The sequence below is a fragment of the Paramormyrops kingsleyae genome, unplaced genomic scaffold, assembly GCF_048594095.1.
Source record: "Paramormyrops kingsleyae isolate MSU_618 unplaced genomic scaffold, PKINGS_0.4 ups31, whole genome shotgun sequence".
Taxonomy (NCBI): domain Eukaryota; kingdom Metazoa; phylum Chordata; class Actinopteri; order Osteoglossiformes; family Mormyridae; genus Paramormyrops; species Paramormyrops kingsleyae.
Genome location: NW_027325969.1, coordinates 953973 through 972978, shown reverse-complemented (window position 1 = coordinate 972978; position 19006 = coordinate 953973). Strand labels below are relative to the sequence as shown.

General features: G+C 54.0%; 20 non-coding genes and 3 pseudogenes across 20 annotated transcripts; all 23 read right to left on the bottom strand.

Annotated features, from left to right (window-relative positions):
* Window positions 1-228: 228 nt before the first annotated feature.
* On the bottom strand, window positions 229-451 carry LOC140584149 (U2 spliceosomal RNA; annotated as a pseudogene).
* Window positions 452-2427: 1976 nt separating this feature from the next.
* LOC140584949 (U5 spliceosomal RNA) lies at window positions 2428-2541 on the bottom strand. Its single transcript, XR_011986911.1, has one exon. It is a non-coding gene; the product is annotated as a U5 spliceosomal RNA (small nuclear RNA).
* Window positions 2542-2961: 420 nt separating this feature from the next.
* Window positions 2962-3201, bottom strand: LOC140584187 (U2 spliceosomal RNA; annotated as a pseudogene).
* Window positions 3202-5169: 1968 nt separating this feature from the next.
* On the bottom strand, window positions 5170-5283 carry LOC140584948 (U5 spliceosomal RNA). The gene has a single exon (XR_011986910.1). It is a non-coding gene; the product is annotated as a U5 spliceosomal RNA (small nuclear RNA).
* A 435-nt stretch (window positions 5284-5718) lies between these two features.
* LOC140584147 (U2 spliceosomal RNA) lies at window positions 5719-5941 on the bottom strand (annotated as a pseudogene).
* Window positions 5942-7917: 1976 nt separating this feature from the next.
* On the bottom strand, window positions 7918-8031 carry LOC140584947 (U5 spliceosomal RNA). The gene has a single exon (XR_011986909.1). It is a non-coding gene; the product is annotated as a U5 spliceosomal RNA (small nuclear RNA).
* A 429-nt stretch (window positions 8032-8460) lies between these two features.
* LOC140584078 (U2 spliceosomal RNA) lies at window positions 8461-8652 on the bottom strand. The gene has a single exon (XR_011986114.1). It is a non-coding gene; the product is annotated as a U2 spliceosomal RNA (small nuclear RNA).
* Window positions 8653-8847: 195 nt separating this feature from the next.
* LOC140584946 (U5 spliceosomal RNA) lies at window positions 8848-8961 on the bottom strand. The gene has a single exon (XR_011986908.1). It is a non-coding gene; the product is annotated as a U5 spliceosomal RNA (small nuclear RNA).
* A 419-nt stretch (window positions 8962-9380) lies between these two features.
* LOC140584077 (U2 spliceosomal RNA) lies at window positions 9381-9572 on the bottom strand. Its single transcript, XR_011986113.1, has one exon. It is a non-coding gene; the product is annotated as a U2 spliceosomal RNA (small nuclear RNA).
* Window positions 9573-9767: 195 nt separating this feature from the next.
* LOC140584945 (U5 spliceosomal RNA) lies at window positions 9768-9881 on the bottom strand. Its single transcript, XR_011986907.1, has one exon. It is a non-coding gene; the product is annotated as a U5 spliceosomal RNA (small nuclear RNA).
* A 418-nt stretch (window positions 9882-10299) lies between these two features.
* LOC140584076 (U2 spliceosomal RNA) lies at window positions 10300-10491 on the bottom strand. Its single transcript, XR_011986112.1, has one exon. It is a non-coding gene; the product is annotated as a U2 spliceosomal RNA (small nuclear RNA).
* Window positions 10492-10686: 195 nt separating this feature from the next.
* Window positions 10687-10800, bottom strand: LOC140584944 (U5 spliceosomal RNA). The gene has a single exon (XR_011986906.1). It is a non-coding gene; the product is annotated as a U5 spliceosomal RNA (small nuclear RNA).
* Window positions 10801-11205: 405 nt separating this feature from the next.
* Window positions 11206-11397, bottom strand: LOC140584075 (U2 spliceosomal RNA). Its single transcript, XR_011986111.1, has one exon. It is a non-coding gene; the product is annotated as a U2 spliceosomal RNA (small nuclear RNA).
* Window positions 11398-11592: 195 nt separating this feature from the next.
* On the bottom strand, window positions 11593-11706 carry LOC140584943 (U5 spliceosomal RNA). The gene has a single exon (XR_011986905.1). It is a non-coding gene; the product is annotated as a U5 spliceosomal RNA (small nuclear RNA).
* A 418-nt stretch (window positions 11707-12124) lies between these two features.
* On the bottom strand, window positions 12125-12316 carry LOC140584073 (U2 spliceosomal RNA). The gene has a single exon (XR_011986109.1). It is a non-coding gene; the product is annotated as a U2 spliceosomal RNA (small nuclear RNA).
* Window positions 12317-12511: 195 nt separating this feature from the next.
* Window positions 12512-12625, bottom strand: LOC140584942 (U5 spliceosomal RNA). Its single transcript, XR_011986904.1, has one exon. It is a non-coding gene; the product is annotated as a U5 spliceosomal RNA (small nuclear RNA).
* A 433-nt stretch (window positions 12626-13058) lies between these two features.
* Window positions 13059-13252, bottom strand: LOC140584122 (U2 spliceosomal RNA). The gene has a single exon (XR_011986153.1). It is a non-coding gene; the product is annotated as a U2 spliceosomal RNA (small nuclear RNA).
* A 1995-nt stretch (window positions 13253-15247) lies between these two features.
* LOC140584941 (U5 spliceosomal RNA) lies at window positions 15248-15361 on the bottom strand. Its single transcript, XR_011986903.1, has one exon. It is a non-coding gene; the product is annotated as a U5 spliceosomal RNA (small nuclear RNA).
* Window positions 15362-15801: 440 nt separating this feature from the next.
* On the bottom strand, window positions 15802-15993 carry LOC140584072 (U2 spliceosomal RNA). The gene has a single exon (XR_011986108.1). It is a non-coding gene; the product is annotated as a U2 spliceosomal RNA (small nuclear RNA).
* Window positions 15994-16188: 195 nt separating this feature from the next.
* Window positions 16189-16302, bottom strand: LOC140584939 (U5 spliceosomal RNA). The gene has a single exon (XR_011986901.1). It is a non-coding gene; the product is annotated as a U5 spliceosomal RNA (small nuclear RNA).
* A 444-nt stretch (window positions 16303-16746) lies between these two features.
* On the bottom strand, window positions 16747-16938 carry LOC140584071 (U2 spliceosomal RNA). The gene has a single exon (XR_011986107.1). It is a non-coding gene; the product is annotated as a U2 spliceosomal RNA (small nuclear RNA).
* A 195-nt stretch (window positions 16939-17133) lies between these two features.
* Window positions 17134-17247, bottom strand: LOC140584938 (U5 spliceosomal RNA). Its single transcript, XR_011986900.1, has one exon. It is a non-coding gene; the product is annotated as a U5 spliceosomal RNA (small nuclear RNA).
* A 440-nt stretch (window positions 17248-17687) lies between these two features.
* LOC140584137 (U2 spliceosomal RNA) lies at window positions 17688-17876 on the bottom strand. Its single transcript, XR_011986167.1, has one exon. It is a non-coding gene; the product is annotated as a U2 spliceosomal RNA (small nuclear RNA).
* Window positions 17877-19006: the final 1130 nt, after the last annotated feature.

The following is a 19006-nucleotide window of genomic DNA, read 5'->3' as shown; positions in this document are numbered from 1 at the left end:
GCACAAACAGTGTGTCACCTTCCTTTAAAAAAAAAAAAAAAAAAAAAAAAAAAAAAAAAAAGAAAAACGGCGGGAAACGGGGGCCACGCACAGACAGGGCCCCCCCCCCTCACAGCACTCAGTCTATTAGTCACTCACTCACTCACTCACTCACTCAGTCAGTCAGTCAGTCAGTCAGTCAGTCAGTCAGTCAGTCAGTCAGTTCTGCCTTTCGACAACAGGGGGCAGTAGAGGTGCACCATTCCCGGAAGCACTGCAATACCGGGTCGATGCGTGGAGCGGACGGGGCAAGCCCCACTTCCGGCTCCCTGTTCCAAAAATCCGTTTAATATGTGGTCCCCTCCATGGGGGACGTATCAGATATTAAACTGATAAGAACAGATTTTTTTTTTTTTTATTCATCTTTATTCAACATTTCTGCTTACAATCTAAGAACAACACATAAAACTATAAAAACCCAACATTTTCCACATACTAACTAAAACAAACCCACATCAATACTAATCAAAATAGCACATCAAAACCCATTTATACCCACAAACTTAATCCAACACTATAATTAACAAAAACATTACTACCATAATAATACAAGACACCTTATAACATACACATCTTAAAATATAAAACTACTAAAACATTACAACACACATTAAAACAGTATTAAATCCATAAATGCAGCAGAAATCCTAAAATCTTTAAAAAGGTAAAACATTATCATCATCAATAATATCCCCATTAAAACTAAGGTCTCCCCCCGACTCAGCAGCAACTAAAAAGGAGCGTTCATTGGCAAAGTCCTGCTGCCCTGCATAAAAACGTCTCTCTTGGGGGGAGACCAAAACACTTTGCAAATCTATCTGTTCTATGGGGAAGATCGCTTCTCGGCCTAAAACAGTGTCCTCGTTCCTCCGGGCCTTCTTCCTCCTCCTGCTTTGGACAAACCTGGAGGGAGAGGTTGCGCGCTTTTCAGCCACGGCCAATGGACCCTTACCTGGGGACTCCACAGAAGCACTGGAGGCCGTGGACTCCCCATCGGCACTGGCGAAGGGCTGATCCTCGGTGTTCTCAGCTCCCCTCTCGGCTCCCCCGTGCATCTCAGCGCAGCCCGGCAGTGCCTGCTGTCGGGCCCCGTCCACAGCCGAACCCCGAGCAACGGCGTCGGCCCAGGACGGTTTGCGCTGAGGGCAGCTCCGAGCCAGATGGTCCTCACCTCTGCACAGGTTACACCGGAGGGGGCCCTTGCAGTCCTTCGCCAAGTGACCGACGTCCAGGCATCTCCAGCACTTCATGGTGGTACAGGAGTCCGCGGTGTGGCCCAGGCCGTGGCACAAGCGGCAGGAGGAGGGTTGCCCGGAGTAAAAAAGGTAGCCCTTGCAACGACCTATAATAAAATAAGCAGGTGGGTGGCTATACCCGTCAGGGGAGCTAGCGTCGGGGCGCAGGCACACCCGGAACTGCCTGCGCCCAGTCCAGACACCCAGCTGGTCTCTCACGTCCCTGTGCCCAGGGACCACGTCGACAAACCTGCCCAGGAAGGCAGCCACCGCTTCAGCTGGAATGAAGGGGTCCAAGACGTGGACGGTGATCACTCTCCGGTCCAGCTTCCACAGTGGCTCCACGTCATAGAACATCCGGCGAAGCTCTTCCTCCAAGCGGCTGCATGCAGCCAACATCCTCTTGTAGCCATCTTCCGTAGTGCAAGTCACATAGAAGAAGGCCGAAGACTGGTTGCGCTGCACACAGATGATGTCTTCCATAGTGAGTCCCAGGAGGCCGAAGAGCACCTCCCGGATGAAGGTCAGTCTCTCCGGGAAACTCTCCGGTTCCTCCTGGTGAGTCCACTTGAAGGCTGCTGTATGCCGGATGACTACGACGGTCCTGTGTGGGCTCCCGGACATCCTGGCGATGGTGGGCAAGAGAGTCCTCGGGAGCCGGGCAGGGAGTCGACGTGTCCTAGCTGGGTGCCTAAACTAATAAAAGCTGGAAATAAAACCCCAAGCTCACCCTGCGGGAACGGCGGTCAAGCCACCCGAACCTGCACGTTAGGCTTGCAAGGGCTACCCAAAATAAAAAAGGCGCTAAAAGGAGACAACAGCTAGCCCCGTGGCAGCGGCGGTCAAGCCACCTGCTGGTCACGCTTTAGGTTCGCTGTTGCCTCCACTAAAAAACCTGACAATAAAAAATCCCTCCAAAAAGCAGCACTTGATCTTAGCCAAAAGGCCGAGAAGCGATACCCACAAATTGCGCCCCGCCGGGCGCCGGCATGCGGGATGCCGACGGAGCTGGCGCGGCTCAGCCCTCACCAGCCCCTCTGGCAGGTGTCGCCCGGCGAGTCCACGCGTGATCCAGGGAGACCACAGCCGCGCCACCGGGCACCTAACGCCAGCCGCTAAGCCGGGCCCAGTCTTCCTTTGACAGCAGCAGTGCAGCTCTGCTTGGGCAGAGCCTCCAAAAATACCATGAACTCATCGCTATCCCTCTCCACGGAAATCTTTAGTAAAAGGCGAAAGATTTATACGGGATGAAGAGAGACCCGAGTCGATATGGGGCCGCCGCCAAGCCCGTCGCCGTTAGCCGGGCCTGCGTGACGCCCCCGCTCGGAGTAGAATGCCCAGGGGCGTCGCAGCCGCCGTCCTCGGGGCCCCGACTCCTCCCTGTCCTCCTGTCCTCTCAAAAGACAGCAATCATTTTAACAAACATGAGGGGAAATTCAAAAGGCAAAGATGACATCATGCCTTACCTCAGCGCAGCTGTCCACCGCACAAACAGTGTGTCACCTTCCTTTAAAAAAAAAAAAAAAAAAAAAAAAAAAAAGAAAAACGGCGGGAAACGGGGGCCACGCACAGACAGGGCCCCCCCCCCTCACAGCACTCAGTCTATTAGTTACTCACTCACTCACTCACTCAGTCAGTCAGTCAGTCAGTCAGTCAGTCAGTTCTGCCTTTCGACAACAGGGGGCAGTAGAGATGCACCATTCCCGGAAGCACTGCAATACCGGGTCGATGCGTGGAGCGGACGGGGCAAGCCCCACTTCCGGCTCCCTGTTCCAAAAATCCGTTTAATATGTGGTCCCCTCCATGGGGGACGTATCAGATATTAAACTGATAAGAACAGATTTTTTTATTTTTTTTTTTTTTTTTTTTTTAATTCATCTTTAATCAACATTTCTGCATACAATCTAAAACCAACACATAAAACTATAAAGACATTTATCACACTACCCATAATAAGCTAACTTCAACACTAAAAGAAATACACATATAAATCACACTCCTAACCTATTCAATCATAAAACAACAACATATATAACACATATTATAAAACAATCATATAATACCACATACATAAAACTTCTAAAATACTTCAACCCTACAACACCATTACAACACACGTTAAAACAGTATTAAATACATAAATACCGCAGAAATCCTAAAATGTTTAAAAAGGTAAAACACTATCATCATCAACAATATCCCCATTAAAACTAAGGTCCCCCCCCGACTCGGCAGCAACTAAAAAAGAGCGTTCATTAGCAAAGTCCTGCTGCCCTGCATAAAAACGTCTCTCTTGGGGGGAGACCAAAACACTTTGCAGATCAATTAGCTCTAAGGGGAAGATCACTTCTCGGCCTAAAGCAGCGTCCTCGTTCCTCCGGGCCTTCTTCCTCCTCCTGCATTGGACAAACCTGGAGGGAGAGGTTGCGCGCTTTTCAGCCACGGCCACTTGACCCTTACCAGGGGACTCCACCGAAGCGCTGGAAGCCGTGGACTCCCCATCAGCACCGGCGAAGGGCTGTTCCTCGCTGTTCTCAGCTCCCCTCTCGGCTCCCCCGTGCATCTCAGCGCAGCCCGGCAGTGCCTGCTGTCGGGCCCCGTCCACAGCCGAACCCCGAGCAACGGCGTCGGCCCAGGACGGTTTGCGCTGAGGGCAGCTCCGAGCCAGATGGTCCTCACCTCTGCACAGGTTACACCGGAGGGGGCCCTTGCAGTCCTTCGCCAGGTGACCGACGCCAGGCATCTCCAGCACTTCATGGTGGTACAGGAGTCCGCGGTGTGGCCCAGGCCGTGGCACAAGCGGCAGGAGGAGGGTTGCCCGGAGTAAAAAAGGTAGCCCTTGCAACGACCTATAATAAAATAAGCAGGTGGGTGGCTATACCCGTCAGGGGAGCTAGCGTCGGGGCGCAGGCCCACCCGGAACTGCCTGCGCCCAGTCCAGACACCCAGCTGGTCTCTCACGTCCCTGTGCCCAGGGACCACGTCGACAAACCTGCCCAGGAAGGCCGCCACCGCTTCAGCTGGAACGAAGGGGTCCAGGACGTGGACGGTGATCACTCTCCGATCCAGCTTCCACAGTGGCTCCACGTCGTAGTGCATCCGGCGAAGCTCTTTCTCCAAGCAGCTGCATGCAGCCAACATCTTCTTGTAGCCTTCTTCCGTGGTGCAAGTCACATAAAAGAAGGCTGAAGACTGGTTGCGCTGCACACAGATGATGTCTTCCATAGTGAGCCCCAGGAGGCCGAAGAGCACCTCCCGGATGAAGGCCAGTCTCTCCGGGAAACTCTCCGGTTCCTCCTGGTGGGTCCACCTGAAGGCTGCTGTATGCCGGATGACTACGACGGTCCTGTGTGGGCTCCCGGACATCCTGGCGATGGTGGGCAAGAGAGTCCTCGGGAGCCGGGCAGGGAGTCGACGTGTCCTAGCTGGGTGCCTAAACTAATAAAAGCTGGAAATAAAACCCCAAGCTCACCCTGCGGGAACGGCGGTCAAGCCACCCGAACCTGCACGTTAGGCTTGCAAGGGCTACCCAAAATAAAAAAGGCGCTAAAAGGAGACAACAGCTAGCCCCGTGGCAGCGGCGGTCAAGCCACCTGCTGGTCACGCTTTAGGTTCGCTGTTGCCTCCACTAAAAAACCTGACAATAAAAAATCCCTCCAAAAAGCAGCACTTGATCTTAGCCAAAAGGCCGAGAAGCGATACCCACAAATTGCGCCCCGCCGGGCGCCGGCATGCGGGATGCCGACGGAGCTGGCGCGGCTCAGCCCTCACCAGCCCCTCTGGCAGGTGTCGCCCGGCGAGTCCACGCGTGATCCAGGGAGACCACAGCCGCGCCACCGGGCACCTAACGCCAGCCGCTAAGCCGGGCCCAGTCTTCCTTTGACAGCAGCAGTGCAGCTCTGCTTGGGCAGAGCCTCCAAAAATACCATGAACTCATCGCTATCCCTCTCCACGGAAATCTTTAGTAAAAGGCGAAAGATTTATACGGGATGAAGAGAGACCCGAGTCGATATGGGGCCGCCGCCAAGCCCGTCGCCGTTAGCCGGGCCTGCGTGACGCCCCCGCTCGGAGTAGAATGCCCAGGGGCGTCGCAGCCGCCGTCCTCGGGGCCCCGACTCCTCCCTGTCCTCCTGTCCTCTCAAAAGACAGCAATCATTTTAACAAACATGAGGGGAAATTCAAAAGGCAAAGATGACATCATGCCTTACCTCAGCGCAGCTGTCCACCGCACAAACAGTGTGTCACCTTCCTTTAAAAAAAAAAAAAAAAAAAAAAAAAAAAAAAAGAAAAACGGCGGGAAACGGGGGCCACGCACAGACAGGGCCCCCCCCCCTCACAGCACTCAGTCTATTAGTCACTCACTCACTCACTCACTCACTCAGTCAGTCAGTCAGTCAGTCAGTCAGTCAGTCAGTCAGTTCTGCCTTTCGACAACAGGGGGCAGTAGAGGTGCACCATTCCCGGAAGCACTGCAATACCGGGTCGATGCGTGGAGCGGACGGGGCAAGCCCCACTTCCGGCTCCCTGTTCCAAAAATCCGTTTAATATGTGGTCCCCTCCATGGGGGACGTATCAGATATTAAACTGATAAGAACAGATTTTTTTTTTTTTTATTCATCTTTATTCAACATTTCTGCTTACAATCTAAGAACAACACATAAAACTATAAAAACCCAACATTTTCCACATACTAACTAAAACAAACCCACATCAATACTAATCAAAATAGCACATCAAAACCCATTTATACCCACAAACTTAATCCAACACTATAATTAACAAAAACATTACTACCATAATAATACAAGACACCTTATAACATACACATCTTAAAATATAAAACTACTAAAACATTACAACACACATTAAAACAGTATTAAATCCATAAATGCAGCAGAAATCCTAAAATCTTTAAAAAGGTAAAACATTATCATCATCAATAATATCCCCATTAAAACTAAGGTCTCCCCCCGACTCAGCAGCAACTAAAAAGGAGCGTTCATTGGCAAAGTCCTGCTGCCCTGCATAAAAACGTCTCTCTTGGGGGGAGACCAAAACACTTTGCAAATCTATCTGTTCTATGGGGAAGATCGCTTCTCGGCCTAAAACAGTGTCCTCGTTCCTCCGGGCCTTCTTCCTCCTCCTGCTTTGGACAAACCTGGAGGGAGAGGTTGCGCGCTTTTCAGCCACGGCCAATGGACCCTTACCTTGGGACTCCACAGAAGCACTGGAGGCCGTGGACTCCCCATCGGCACTGGCGAAGGGCTGATCCTCGGTGTTCTCAGCTCCCCTCTCGGCTCCCCCGTGCATCTCAGCGCAGCCCGGCAGTGCCTGCTGTCGGGCCCCGTCCACAGCCGAACCCCGAGCAACGGCGTCGGCCCAGGACGGTTTGCGCTGAGGGCAGCTCCGAGCCAGATGGTCCTCACCTCTGCACAGGTTACACCGGAGGGGGCCCTTGCAGTCCTTCGCCAAGTGACCGACGTCCAGGCATCTCCAGCACTTCATGGTGGTACAGGAGTCCGCGGTGTGGCCCAGGCCGTGGCACAAGCGGCAGGAGGAGGGTTGCCCGGAGTAAAAAAGGTAGCCCTTGCAACGACCTATAATAAAATAAGCAGGTGGGTGGCTATACCCGTCAGGGGAGCTAGCGTCGGGGCGCAGGCACACCCGGAACTGCCTGCGCCCAGTCCAGACACCCAGCTGGTCTCTCACGTCCCTGTGCCCAGGGACCACGTCGACAAACCTGCCCAGGAAGGCAGCCACCGCTTCAGCTGGAATGAAGGGGTCCAAGACGTGGACGGTGATCACTCTCCGGTCCAGCTTCCACAGTGGCTCCACGTCATAGAACATCCGGCGAAGCTCTTCCTCCAAGCGGCTGCATGCAGCCAACATCCTCTTGTAGCCATCTTCCGTAGTGCAAGTCACATAGAAGAAGGCCGAAGACTGGTTGCGCTGCACACAGATGATGTCTTCCATAGTGAGTCCCAGGAGGCCGAAGAGCACCTCCCGGATGAAGGTCAGTCTCTCCGGGAAACTCTCCGGTTCCTCCTGGTGAGTCCACTTGAAGGCTGCTGTATGCCGGATGACTACGACGGTCCTGTGTGGGCTCCCGGACATCCTGGCGATGGTGGGCAAGAGAGTCCTCGGGAGCCGGGCAGGGAGTCGACGTGTCCTAGCTGGGTGCCTAAACTAATAAAAGCTGGAAATAAAACCCCAAGCTCACCCTGCGGGAACGGCGGTCAAGCCACCCGAACCTGCACGTTAGGCTTGCAAGGGCTACCCAAAATAAAAAAGGCGCTAAAAGGAGACAACAGCTAGCCCCGTGGCAGCGGCGGTCAAGCCACCTGCTGGTCACGCTTTAGGTTCGCTGTTGCCTCCACTAAAAAACCTGACAATAAAAAATCCCTCCAAAAAGCAGCACTTGATCTTAGCCAAAAGGCCGAGAAGCGATACCCACAAATTGCGCCCCGCCGGGCGCCGGCATGCGGGATGCCGACGGAGCTGGCGCGGCTCAGCCCTCACCAGCCCCTCTGGCAGGTGTCGCCCGGTGAGTCCACGCGTGATCCAGGGAGACCACAGCCGCGCCACCGGGCACCTAACGCCAGCCGCTAAGCCGGGCCCAGTCTTCCTTTGACAGCAGCAGTGCAGCTCTGCTTGGGCAGAGCCTCCAAAAATACCATGAACTCATCGCTATCCCTCTCCACGGAAATCTTTAGTAAAAGGCGAAAGATTTATACGGGATGAAGAGAGACCCGAGTCGATATGGGGCCGCCGCCAAGCCCGTCGCCGTTAGCCGGGCCTGCGTGACGCCCCCGCTCGGAGTAGAATGCCCAGGGGCGTCGCAGCCGCCGTCCTCGGGGCCCCGACTCCTCCCTGTCCTCCTGTCCTCTCAAAAGACAGCAATCATTTTAACAAACATGAGGGGAAATTCAAAAGGCAAAGATGACATCATGCCTTACCTCAGCGCAGCTGTCCACCGCACAAACAGTGTGTCACCTTCCTTTAAAAAAAAAAAAAAAAAAAAAAAAAAAAAAAGAAAAACGGCGGGAAACGGGGGCCACGCACAGACAGGGCCCCCCCCCTCACAGCACTCAGTCTATTAGTCACTCACTCACTCACTCACTCAGTCAGTCAGTCAGTCAGTCAGTCAGTCAGTCAGTCAGTTCTGCCTTTCGACAACAGGGGGCAGTAGAGGTGCACCATTCCCGGAAGCACTGCAATACCGGGTCGATGCGTGGAGCGGACGGGGCAAGCCCCACTTCCGGCTCCCTGTTCCAAAAATCCGTTTAATATGTGGTCCCCTCCATGGGGGACGTATCAGATATTAAACTGATAAGAACAGATACTACACTTGATCTTAGCCAAAAGGCCGAGAAGCGATACCCACAAATTGCGCCCCGCCGGGCGCCGGCATGCGGGATGCCGACGGAGCTGGCGCGGCTCAGCCCTCACCAGCCCCTCTGGCAGGTGTCGCCCGGCGAGTCCACGCGTGATCCAGGGAGACCACAGCCGCGCCACCGGGCACCTAACGCCAGCCGCTAAGCCGGGCCCAGTCTTCCTTTGACAGCAGCAGTGCAGCTCTGCTTGGGCAGAGCCTCCAAAAATACCATGAACTCATCGCTATCCCTCTCCACGGAAATCTTTAGTAAAAGGCGAAAGATTTATACGGGATGAAGAGAGACCCGAGTCGATATGGGGCCGCCGCCAAGCCCGTCGCCGTTAGCCGGGCCTGCGTGACGCCCCCGCTCGGAGTAGAATGCCCAGGGGCGTCGCAGCCGCCGTCCTCGGGGCCCCGACTCCTCCCTGTCCTCCTGTCCTCTCAAAAGACAGCAATCATTTTAACAAACATGAGGGGAAATTCAAAAGGCAAAGATGACATCATGCCTTACCTCAGCGCAGCTGTCCACCGCACAAACAGTGTGTCACCTTCCTTTAAAAAAAAAAAAAAAAAAAAAAAAAAAAAGAAAAACGGCGGGAAACGGGGGCCACGCACAGACAGGGCCCCCCCCCTCACAGCACTCAGTCTATTAGTCACTCACTCACTCACTCACTCAGTCAGTCAGTCAGTCAGTCAGTCAGTCAGTTCTGCCTTTCGACAACAGGGGGCAGTAGAGGTGCACCATTCCCGGAAGCACTGCAATACCGGGTCGATGCGTGGAGCGGACGGGGCAAGCCCCACTTCCGGCTCCCTGTTCCAAAAATCCGTTTAATATGTGGTCCCCTCCATGGGGGACGTATCAGATATTAAACTGATAAGAACAGATACTACACTTGATCTTAGCCAAAAGGCCGAGAAGCGATACCCACAAATTGCGCCCCGCCGGGCGCCGGCATGCGGGATGCCGACGGAGCTGGCGCGGCTCAGCCCTCACCAGCCCCTCTGGCAGGTGTCGCCCGGCGAGTCCACGCGTGATCCAGGGAGACCACAGCCGCGCCACCGGGCACCTAACGCCAGCCGCTAAGCCGGGCCCAGTCTTCCTTTGACAGCAGCAGTGCAGCTCTGCTTGGGCAGAGCCTCCAAAAATACCATGAACTCATCGCTATCCCTCTCCACGGAAATCTTTAGTAAAAGGCGAAAGATTTATACGGGATGAAGAGAGACCCGAGTCGATATGGGGCCGCCGCCAAGCCCGTCGCCGTTAGCCGGGCCTGCGTGACGCCCCCGCTCGGAGTAGAATGCCCAGGGGCGTCGCAGCCGCCGTCCTCGGGGCCCCGACTCCTCCCTGTCCTCCTGTCCTCTCAAAAGACAGCAATCATTTTAACAAACATGAGGGGAAATTCAAAAGGCAAAGATGACATCATGCCTTACCTCAGCGCAGCTGTCCACCGCACAAACAGTGTGTCACCTTCCTTTAAAAAAAAAAAAAAAAAAAAAAAAGAAAAACGGCGGGAAACGGGGGCCACGCACAGACAGGGCCCCCCCCCTCACAGCACTCAGTCTATTAGTCACTCACTCACTCACTCACTCACTCACTCACTCAGTCAGTCAGTCAGTCAGTCAGTTCTGCCTTTCGACAACAGGGGGCAGTAGAGGTGCACCATTCCCGGAAGCACTGCAATACCGGGTCGATGCGTGGAGCGGACGGGGCAAGCCCCACTTCCGGCTCCCTGTTCCAAAAATCCGTTTAATATGTGGTCCCCTCCATGGGGGACGTATCAGATATTAAACTGATAAGAACAGATACTACACTTGATCTTAGCCAAAAGGCCGAGAAGCGATACCCACAAATTGCGCCCCGCCGGGCGCCGGCATGCGGGATGCCGACGGAGCTGGCGCGGCTCAGCCCTCACCAGCCCCTCTGGCAGGTGTCGCCCGGCGAGTCCACGCGTGATCCAGGGAGACCACAGCCGCGCCACCGGGCACCTAACGCCAGCCGCTAAGCCGGGCCCAGTCTTCCTTTGACAGCAGCAGTGCAGCTCTGCTTGGGCAGAGCCTCCAAAAATACCATGAACTCATCGCTATCCCTCTCCACGGAAATCTTTAGTAAAAGGCGAAAGATTTATACGGGATGAAGAGAGACCCGAGTCGATATGGGGCCGCCGCCAAGCCCGTCGCCGTTAGCCGGGCCTGCGTGACGCCCCCGCTCGGAGTAGAATGCCCAGGGGCGTCGCAGCCGCCGTCCTCGGGGCCCCGACTCCTCCCTGTCCTCCTGTCCTCTCAAAAGACAGCAATCATTTTAACAAACATGAGGGGAAATTCAAAAGGCAAAGATGACATCATGCCTTACCTCAGCGCAGCTGTCCACCGCACAAACAGTGTGTCACCTTCCTTTAAAAAAAAAAAAAAAAAAAAAAAAACGGCGGGAAACGGGGGCCACGCACAGACAGGGCCCCCCCCCTCACAGCACTCAGTCTATTAGTCACTCACTCACTCACTCACTCACTCAGTCAGTCAGTCAGTCAGTCAGTTCTGCCTTTCGACAACAGGGGGCAGTAGAGGTGCACCATTCCCGGAAGCACTGCAATACCGGGTCGATGCGTGGAGCGGACGGGGCAAGCCCCACTTCCGGCTCCCTGTTCCAAAAATCCGTTTAATATGTGGTCCCCTCCATGGGGGACGTATCAGATATTAAACTGATAAGAACAGATACTACACTTGATCTTAGCCAAAAGGCCGAGAAGCGATACCCACAAATTGCGCCCCGCCGGGCGCCGGCATGCGGGATGCCGACGGAGCTGGCGCGGCTCAGCCCTCACCAGCCCCTCTGGCAGGTGTCGCCCGGCGAGTCCACGCGTGATCCAGGGAGACCACAGCCGCGCCACCGGGCACCTAACGCCAGCCGCTAAGCCGGGCCCAGTCTTCCTTTGACAGCAGCAGTGCAGCTCTGCTTGGGCAGAGCCTCCAAAAATACCATGAACTCATCGCTATCCCTCTCCACGGAAATCTTTAGTAAAAGGCGAAAGATTTATACGGGATGAAGAGAGACCCGAGTCGATATGGGGCCGCCGCCAAGCCCGTCGCCGTTAGCCGGGCCTGCGTGACGCCCCCGCTCGGAGTAGAATGCCCAGGGGCGTCGCAGCCGCCGTCCTCGGGGCCCCGACTCCTCCCTGTCCTCCTGTCCTCTCAAAAGACAGCAATCATTTTAACAAACATGAGGGGAAATTCAAAAGGCAAAGATGACATCATGCCTTACCTCAGCGCAGCTGTCCACCGCACAAACAGTGTGTCACCTTCCTTTAAAAAAAAAAAAAAAAAAAAAAAAGAAAAACGGCGGGAAACGGGGGCCACGCACAGACAGGGCCCCCCCCCTCACAGCACTCAGTCTATTAGTCACTCACTCACTCACTCACTCACTCACTCACTCAGTCAGTCAGTCAGTCAGTCAGTTCTGCCTTTCGACAACAGGGGGCAGTAGAGGTGCACCATTCCCGGAAGCACTGCAATACCGGGTCGATGCGTGGAGCGGACGGGGCAAGCCCCACTTCCGGCTCCCTGTTCCAAAAATCCGTTTAATATGTGGTCCCCTCCATGGGGGACGTATCAGATATTAAACTGATAAGAACAGATACTACACTTGATCTTAGCCAAAAGGCCGAGAAGCGATACCCACAAATTGCGCCCCGCCGGGCGCCGGCATGCGGGATGCCGACGGAGCTGGCGCGGCTCAGCCCTCACCAGCCCCTCTGGCAGGTGTCGCCCGGCGAGTCCACGCGTGATCCAGGGAGACCACAGCCGCGCCACCGGGCACCTAACGCCAGCCGCTAAGCCGGGCCCAGTCTTCCTTTGACAGCAGCAGTGCAGCTCTGCTTGGGCAGAGCCTCCAAAAATACCATGAACTCATCGCTATCCCTCTCCACGGAAATCTTTAGTAAAAGGCGAAAGATTTATACGGGATGAAGAGAGACCCGAGTCGATATGGGGCCGCCGCCAAGCCCGTCGCCGTTAGCCGGGCCTGCGTGACGCCCCCGCTCGGAGTAGAATGCCCAGGGGCGTCGCAGCCGCCGTCCTCGGGGCCCCGACTCCTCCCTGTCCTCCTGTCCTCTCAAAAGACAGCAATCATTTTAACAAACATGAGGGGAAATTCAAAAGGCAAAGATGACATCATGCCTTACCTCAGCGCAGCTGTCCACCGCACAAACAGTGTGTCACCTTCCTTTAAAAAAAAAAAAAAAAAAAAAAAAAAAAAAAGAAAAACGGCGGGAAACGGGGGCCACGCACAGACAGGGCCCCCCCCCTCACAGCACTCAGTCTATTAGTCACTCACTCACTCACTCACTCACTCACTCAGTCAGTCAGTCAGTCAGTCAGTCAGTCAGTCAGTTCTGCCTTTCGACAACAGGGGGCAGTAGAGGTGCACCATTCCCGGAAGCACTGCAATACCGGGTCGATGCGTGGAGCGGACGGGGCAAGCCCCACTTCCGGCTCCCTGTTCCAAAAATCCGTTTAATATGTGGTCCCCTCCATGGGGGACGTATCAGATATTAAACTGATAAGAACAGATTTAATTCATCTTTATTCAACATTTCTGCTTACAATCTAAGAACAACACATAAGACTATAAAAACCGAACATTTTCCACATACTAAAACAAACTCACATCAATACTAATCAAAATAGCACATATCAAAACCCATTTATACCCACAAACTTAATCCAACACTATAATTAACAAAAACATATTACTACCATAATAATACAAGACACCTTATAACATACAAATCTTAAAATATGAAACTACTCAAAACATTACAACACACATTAAAACAGTATTAAATCCATAAATATAGCAGAAATCCTAAAATCTTTAAAAAGGTAAAACATTATCATCCTCAGAAATATCCCCATTAAAACAAAGGTCTCCCCCGGACTCAACAGTGGCTAAAAAAGAACGTTCATTTGCCATGTCCTGCTGCACTGGATAAGACCGTCTCTCAAGTGGGGAGACCAAAACACTTAGTAAGTCCATCTGTTCAAAAGGGGAAATCGCTTCTCGGCCTAAAGCAGTGTCCTCGTTCCTCCGGGCCTTCTTCCTCCTCCTGCTTTGGACAAACCTGGAGGGAGAGGTTGCGCGCTTTTCAGCCACGGCCAATGGACCCTTACCTGGGGACTCCACAGAAGCGCTGGAGGCCGTGGACTCCCCATCGGCACTGGCGAAGGGCTGATCCTCGGTGTTCTCAGCTCCCCTCTCGGCTCCCCCGTGCATCTCAGCGCAGCCCGGCAGTGCCTGCTGTCGGGCCCCGTCCACAGCCGAGCCCCGGGTAACGGCATCGGCCCAGGACGGTTTGCGCTGAGGGCAGCTCCGAGCCAGATGGTCCTCACCTCTGCACAGGTTACACCGGAGGGGGCCCTTGCAGTCCTTCGCCAGGTGACCGACGTCCAGGCATCTCCAGCACTTCATGGTGGTACAGGAGTCCGCGGTGTGGCCCAGGCCGTGGCACAAGCGGCAGGAGGAGGGTTGCCCGGAGTAAAAAAGGTAGCCCTTGCAACGACCTATCATAAAATGAGCAGGTGGGTGGCTATACCCGTCAGGGGAGCTAGCGTCGGGGCGCAGGCACACCCGGAACTGCCTGCGCCCAGTCCAGACACCCAGCTGGTCCCTCACGTCCCTGTGCCCAGGGACCACGTCGACAAACCTGCCCAGGAAGGCAGCCACCGCTTCAGCTGGAACGAAGGGGTCCAGGACGTGGACGGTGATCACTCTCCGATCCAGCTTCCACAGTGGCTCTACGTCGTAGTGCATCCGGCGAAGCTCTTTCTCCAAGCAGCTGCATGCAGCCAACATCTTCTTGTAGCCTTCTTCCGTGGTGCAAGTCACATAAAAGAAGGCTGAAGACTGGTTGCGCTGCACACAGATGATGTCTTCCATAGTGAGTCCCAGGAGGCCGAAGAGCACCTCCCGGATGAAGGCCAGTCTCTCCGGGAAACTCTCCGGTTCCTCCTGGTGGGTCCACTTGAAGGCTGCTGTATGCCGGATGACTACGACGGTCCTGTGTGGGCTCCCGGACATCCTGGCGATGGTGGGGAAGAGAGTCCTCGGGAGCCGGGCAGGGAGTCGACGTGTCCCAGCTGGGTGCCTAAACTAAAAAAAGCTGGAAATAAAACCCCAAGCTCACCCTGCGGGAACGGCGGTCAAGCCACCCGAACCTGCACGTTAGGCTTGCAAGGGCTACCCAAAATAAAAAAAAGCGCTAAAAGGAGACAACAGCTAGCCCCGTGGCAGCGGCGGTCAAGCCACCTGCTGGGCACGCCTTAGGTTCGCTGTTGCCTCCACTAAAAACCTGACAATAAAAATCCCTCCAAAAAGAAGCACTTGATCTTAGCCAAAAGGCCGAGAAGCGATACCCACAAATTGCGCCCCGCCGGGCGCCGGCATGCGGGATGCCGACGGAGCTGGCGCGGCTCAGCCCTCACCAGCCCCTCTGGCAGGTGTCGCCCGGCGAGTCCACGCGTGATCCAGGGAGACCACAGCCGCGCCACCGGGCACCTAACGCCAGCCGCTAAGCCGGGCCCAGTCTTCCTTTGACAGCAGCAGTGCAGCTCTGCTTGGGCAGAGCCTCCAAAAATACCATGAACTCATCGCTATCCCTCTCCACGGAAATCTTTAGTAAAAGGCGAAAGATTTATACGGGATGAAGAGAGACCCGAGTCGATATGGGGCCGCCGCCAAGCCCGTCGCCGTTAGCCGGGCCTGCGTGACGCCCCCGCTCGGAGTAGAATGCCCAGGGGCGTCGCAGCCGCCGTCCTCGGGGCCCCGACTCCTCCCTGTCCTCCTGTCCTCTCAAAAGACAGCAATCATTTTAAGAAACATGAGGGGAAATTCAAAAGGCAAAGATGACATCATGCCTTACCTCAGCGCAGCTGTCCACCGCACAAACAGTGTGTCACCTTCCTTTAAAAAAAAAAAAAAAAAAAAAAAAAAAAAAAAAAGAAAAACGGCGGGAAACGGGGGCCACGCACAGACAGGGCCCCCCCCCTCACAGCACTCAGTCTATTAGTCACTCACTCACTCACTCACTCAGTCAGTCAGTCAGTCAGTCAGTCAGTCAGTCAGTCAGTCAGTCAGTTCTGCCTTTCGACAACAGGGGGCAGTAGAGGTGCACCATTCCCGGAAGCACTGCAATACCGGGTCGATGCGTGGAGCGGACGGGGCAAGCCCCACTTCCGGCTCCCTGTTCCAAAAATCCGTTTAATATGTGGTCCCCTCCATGGGGGACGTATCAGATATTAAACTGATAAGAACAGATACTACACTTGATCTTAGCCAAAAGGCCGAGAAGCGATACCCACAAATTGCGCCCCGCCGGGCGCCGGCATGCGGGATGCCGACGGAGCTGGCGCGGCTCAGCCCTCACCAGCCCCTCTGGCAGGTGTCGCCCGGCGAGTCCACGCGTGATCCAGGGAGACCACAGCCGCGCCACCGGGCACCTAACGCCAGCCGCTAAGCCGGGCCCAGTCTTCCTTTGACAGCAGCAGTGCAGCTCTGCTTGGGCAGAGCCTCCAAAAATACCATGAACTCATCGCTATCCCTCTCCACGGAAATCTTTAGTAAAAGGCGAAAGATTTATACGGGATGAAGAGAGACCCGAGTCGATATGGGGCCGCCGCCAAGCCCGTCGCCGTTAGCCGGGCCTGCGTGACGCCCCCGCTCGGAGTAGAATGCCCAGGGGCGTCGCAGCCGCCGTCCTCGGGGCCCCGACTCCTCCCTGTCCTCCTGTCCTCTCAAAAGACAGCAATCATTTTAAGAAACATGAGGGGAAATTCAAAAGGCAAAGATGACATCATGCCTTACCTCAGCGCAGCTGTCCACCGCACAAACAGTGTGTCACCTTCCTTTAAAAAAAAAAAAAAAAAAAAAAAAAAAAAGAAAAACGGCGGGAAACGGGGGCCACGCACAGACAGGGCCCCCCCCCCTCACAGCACTCAGTCTATTAGTTACTCACTCACTCACTCAGTCAGTCAGTCAGTCAGTCAGTCAGTCAGTCAGTCAGTCAGTCAGTCAGTCAGTCAGTTCTGCCTTTCGACAACAGGGGGCAGTAGAGGTGCACCATTCCCGGAAGCACTGCAATACCGGGTCGATGCGTGGAGCGGACGGGGCAAGCCCCACTTCCGGCTCCCTGTTCCAAAAATCCGTTTAATATGTGGTCCCCTCCATGGGGGACGTATCAGATATTAAACTGATAAGAACAGATACTACACTTGATCTTAGCCAAAAGGCCGAGAAGCGATACCCACAAATTGCGCCCCGCCGGGCGCCGGCATGCGGGATGCCGACGGAGCTGGCGCGGCTCAGCCCTCACCAGCCCCTCTGGCAGGTGTCGCCCGGCGAGTCCACGCGTGATCCAGGGAGACCACAGCCGCGCCACCGGGCACCTAACGCCAGCCGCTAAGCCGGGCCCAGTCTTCCTTTGACAGCAGCAGTGCAGCTCTGCTTGGGCAGAGCCTCCAAAAATACCATGAACTCATCGCTATCCCTCTCCACGGAAATCTTTAGTAAAAGGCGAAAGATTTATACGGGATGAAGAGAGACCCGAGTCGATATGGGGCCGCCGCCAAGCCCGTCGCCGTTAGCCGGGCCTGCGTGACGCCCCCGCTCGGAGTAGAATGCCCAGGGGCGTCGCAGCCGCCGTCCTCGGGGCCCCGACTCCTCCCTGTCCTCCTGTCCTCTCAAAAGACAGCAATCATTTTAAGAAACATGAGGGGAAATTCAAAAGGCAAAGATGACATCATGCCTTACCTCAGCGCAGCTGTCCACCGCACAAACAGTGTGTCACCTTCCTTTAAAAAAAAAAAAAAAAAAAAAAAAAAAAAGAAAAACGGCGGGAAACGGGGGCCACGCACAGACAGGGCCCCCCCCCCTCACAGCACTCAGTCTATTAGTTACTCACTCACTCACTCACTCAGTCAGTCAGTCAGTCAGTCAGTCAGTCAGTCAGTCAGTCAGTCAGTCAGTTCTGCCTTTCGACAACAGGGGGCAGTAGAGGTGCACCATTCCCGGAAGCACTGCAATACCGGGTCGATGCGTGGAGCGGACGGGGCAAGCCCCACTTCCGGCTCCCTGTTCCAAAAATCCGTTTAATATGTGGTCCCCTCCATGGGGGACGTATCAGATATTAAACTGATAAGAACAGATTTTTTTTTTTTCCAATACTTTATTAAACAGTTCTGTACAACAATTAAAATCATACCAATACACAAAGCATATATACATCAATTAGCATCAATTAGCACTGTAATCAAAACATAATAAAACAGCCTTTTAGGTTCACAAATTAGTAAAAATATATATCCATAAATACTTTATAAAAGGCTAAAACATTCTCAACACACAGTGCTACTTATATATGCTATACAAAACAGAGCATTATTAAAACAACATTAAACAAAACCTCTCCAGAACTGCAAAAAGACACACAACTATAAAACCACCAATACGTTACAATAACAATTAAAACACAACTACAATTAAATGGCCATTTACAAAAATAAAATGTCACCATAAATGCCACCTATTAAAAACTAAAACCATTAAAAGAGGAACACACCCGCCGACCTCCAACCTCTACGCCAGGGTCAGGTTGAGACAGGGTCATACATATTTCCAAACACTTAAAATCAGCACCTCGGGAATAAAACATGGTCAATCACTTAATATACAGCACAACAAGTAAAATGTTAGATGTTAATAAATACAATGATTATTAATATTAATAAATAAGTGCTAAAAAAAGATCAACCAAAACCATGATTAATTGATTATGCACATGCTGTTAGTTAAAAACATTTTAATTAAAACACACGCACAAAAACAACAAAGCACACTCACCTAAAACCCGAAGTACCTCCTGTGTGCTTCAGAAAAGTGCGTCACGTCAACCCTGTAGAATGGAGCGTCACCACCTAAACGAAACGGGGCTAAAGCCAAAAGAGGCCCTTCCACCTCTCCTTGGCCTCGTGATAGCCCCGCTGGATGACGTCAGTCTCCATCCTGAAACCCAAGTCGGCCCGGATTTTACGGAATACCCCTTGTGCCTCCAGATGAACCCCTCTGCGGATGAGCGCGGTCCTGGCATTCCACAGCTCTCGCTTGGTAATGCTGACCAGCAGCCACATCCAGGGGCCGAAGGGGTTATGGAGCTTGGGGTCCCACCCCTTCAACACCTTGTCGTAGGTCAGACCGGGCTGCGGGTCCACACGTCCACACAGGCCCGCTACCAACCCCCAAACTCTCTGTGCATGCCCACAGTCCCAAAACACGTGCCTGATGGTCTCATCCTCACTGCACTCGGGCCTGGGG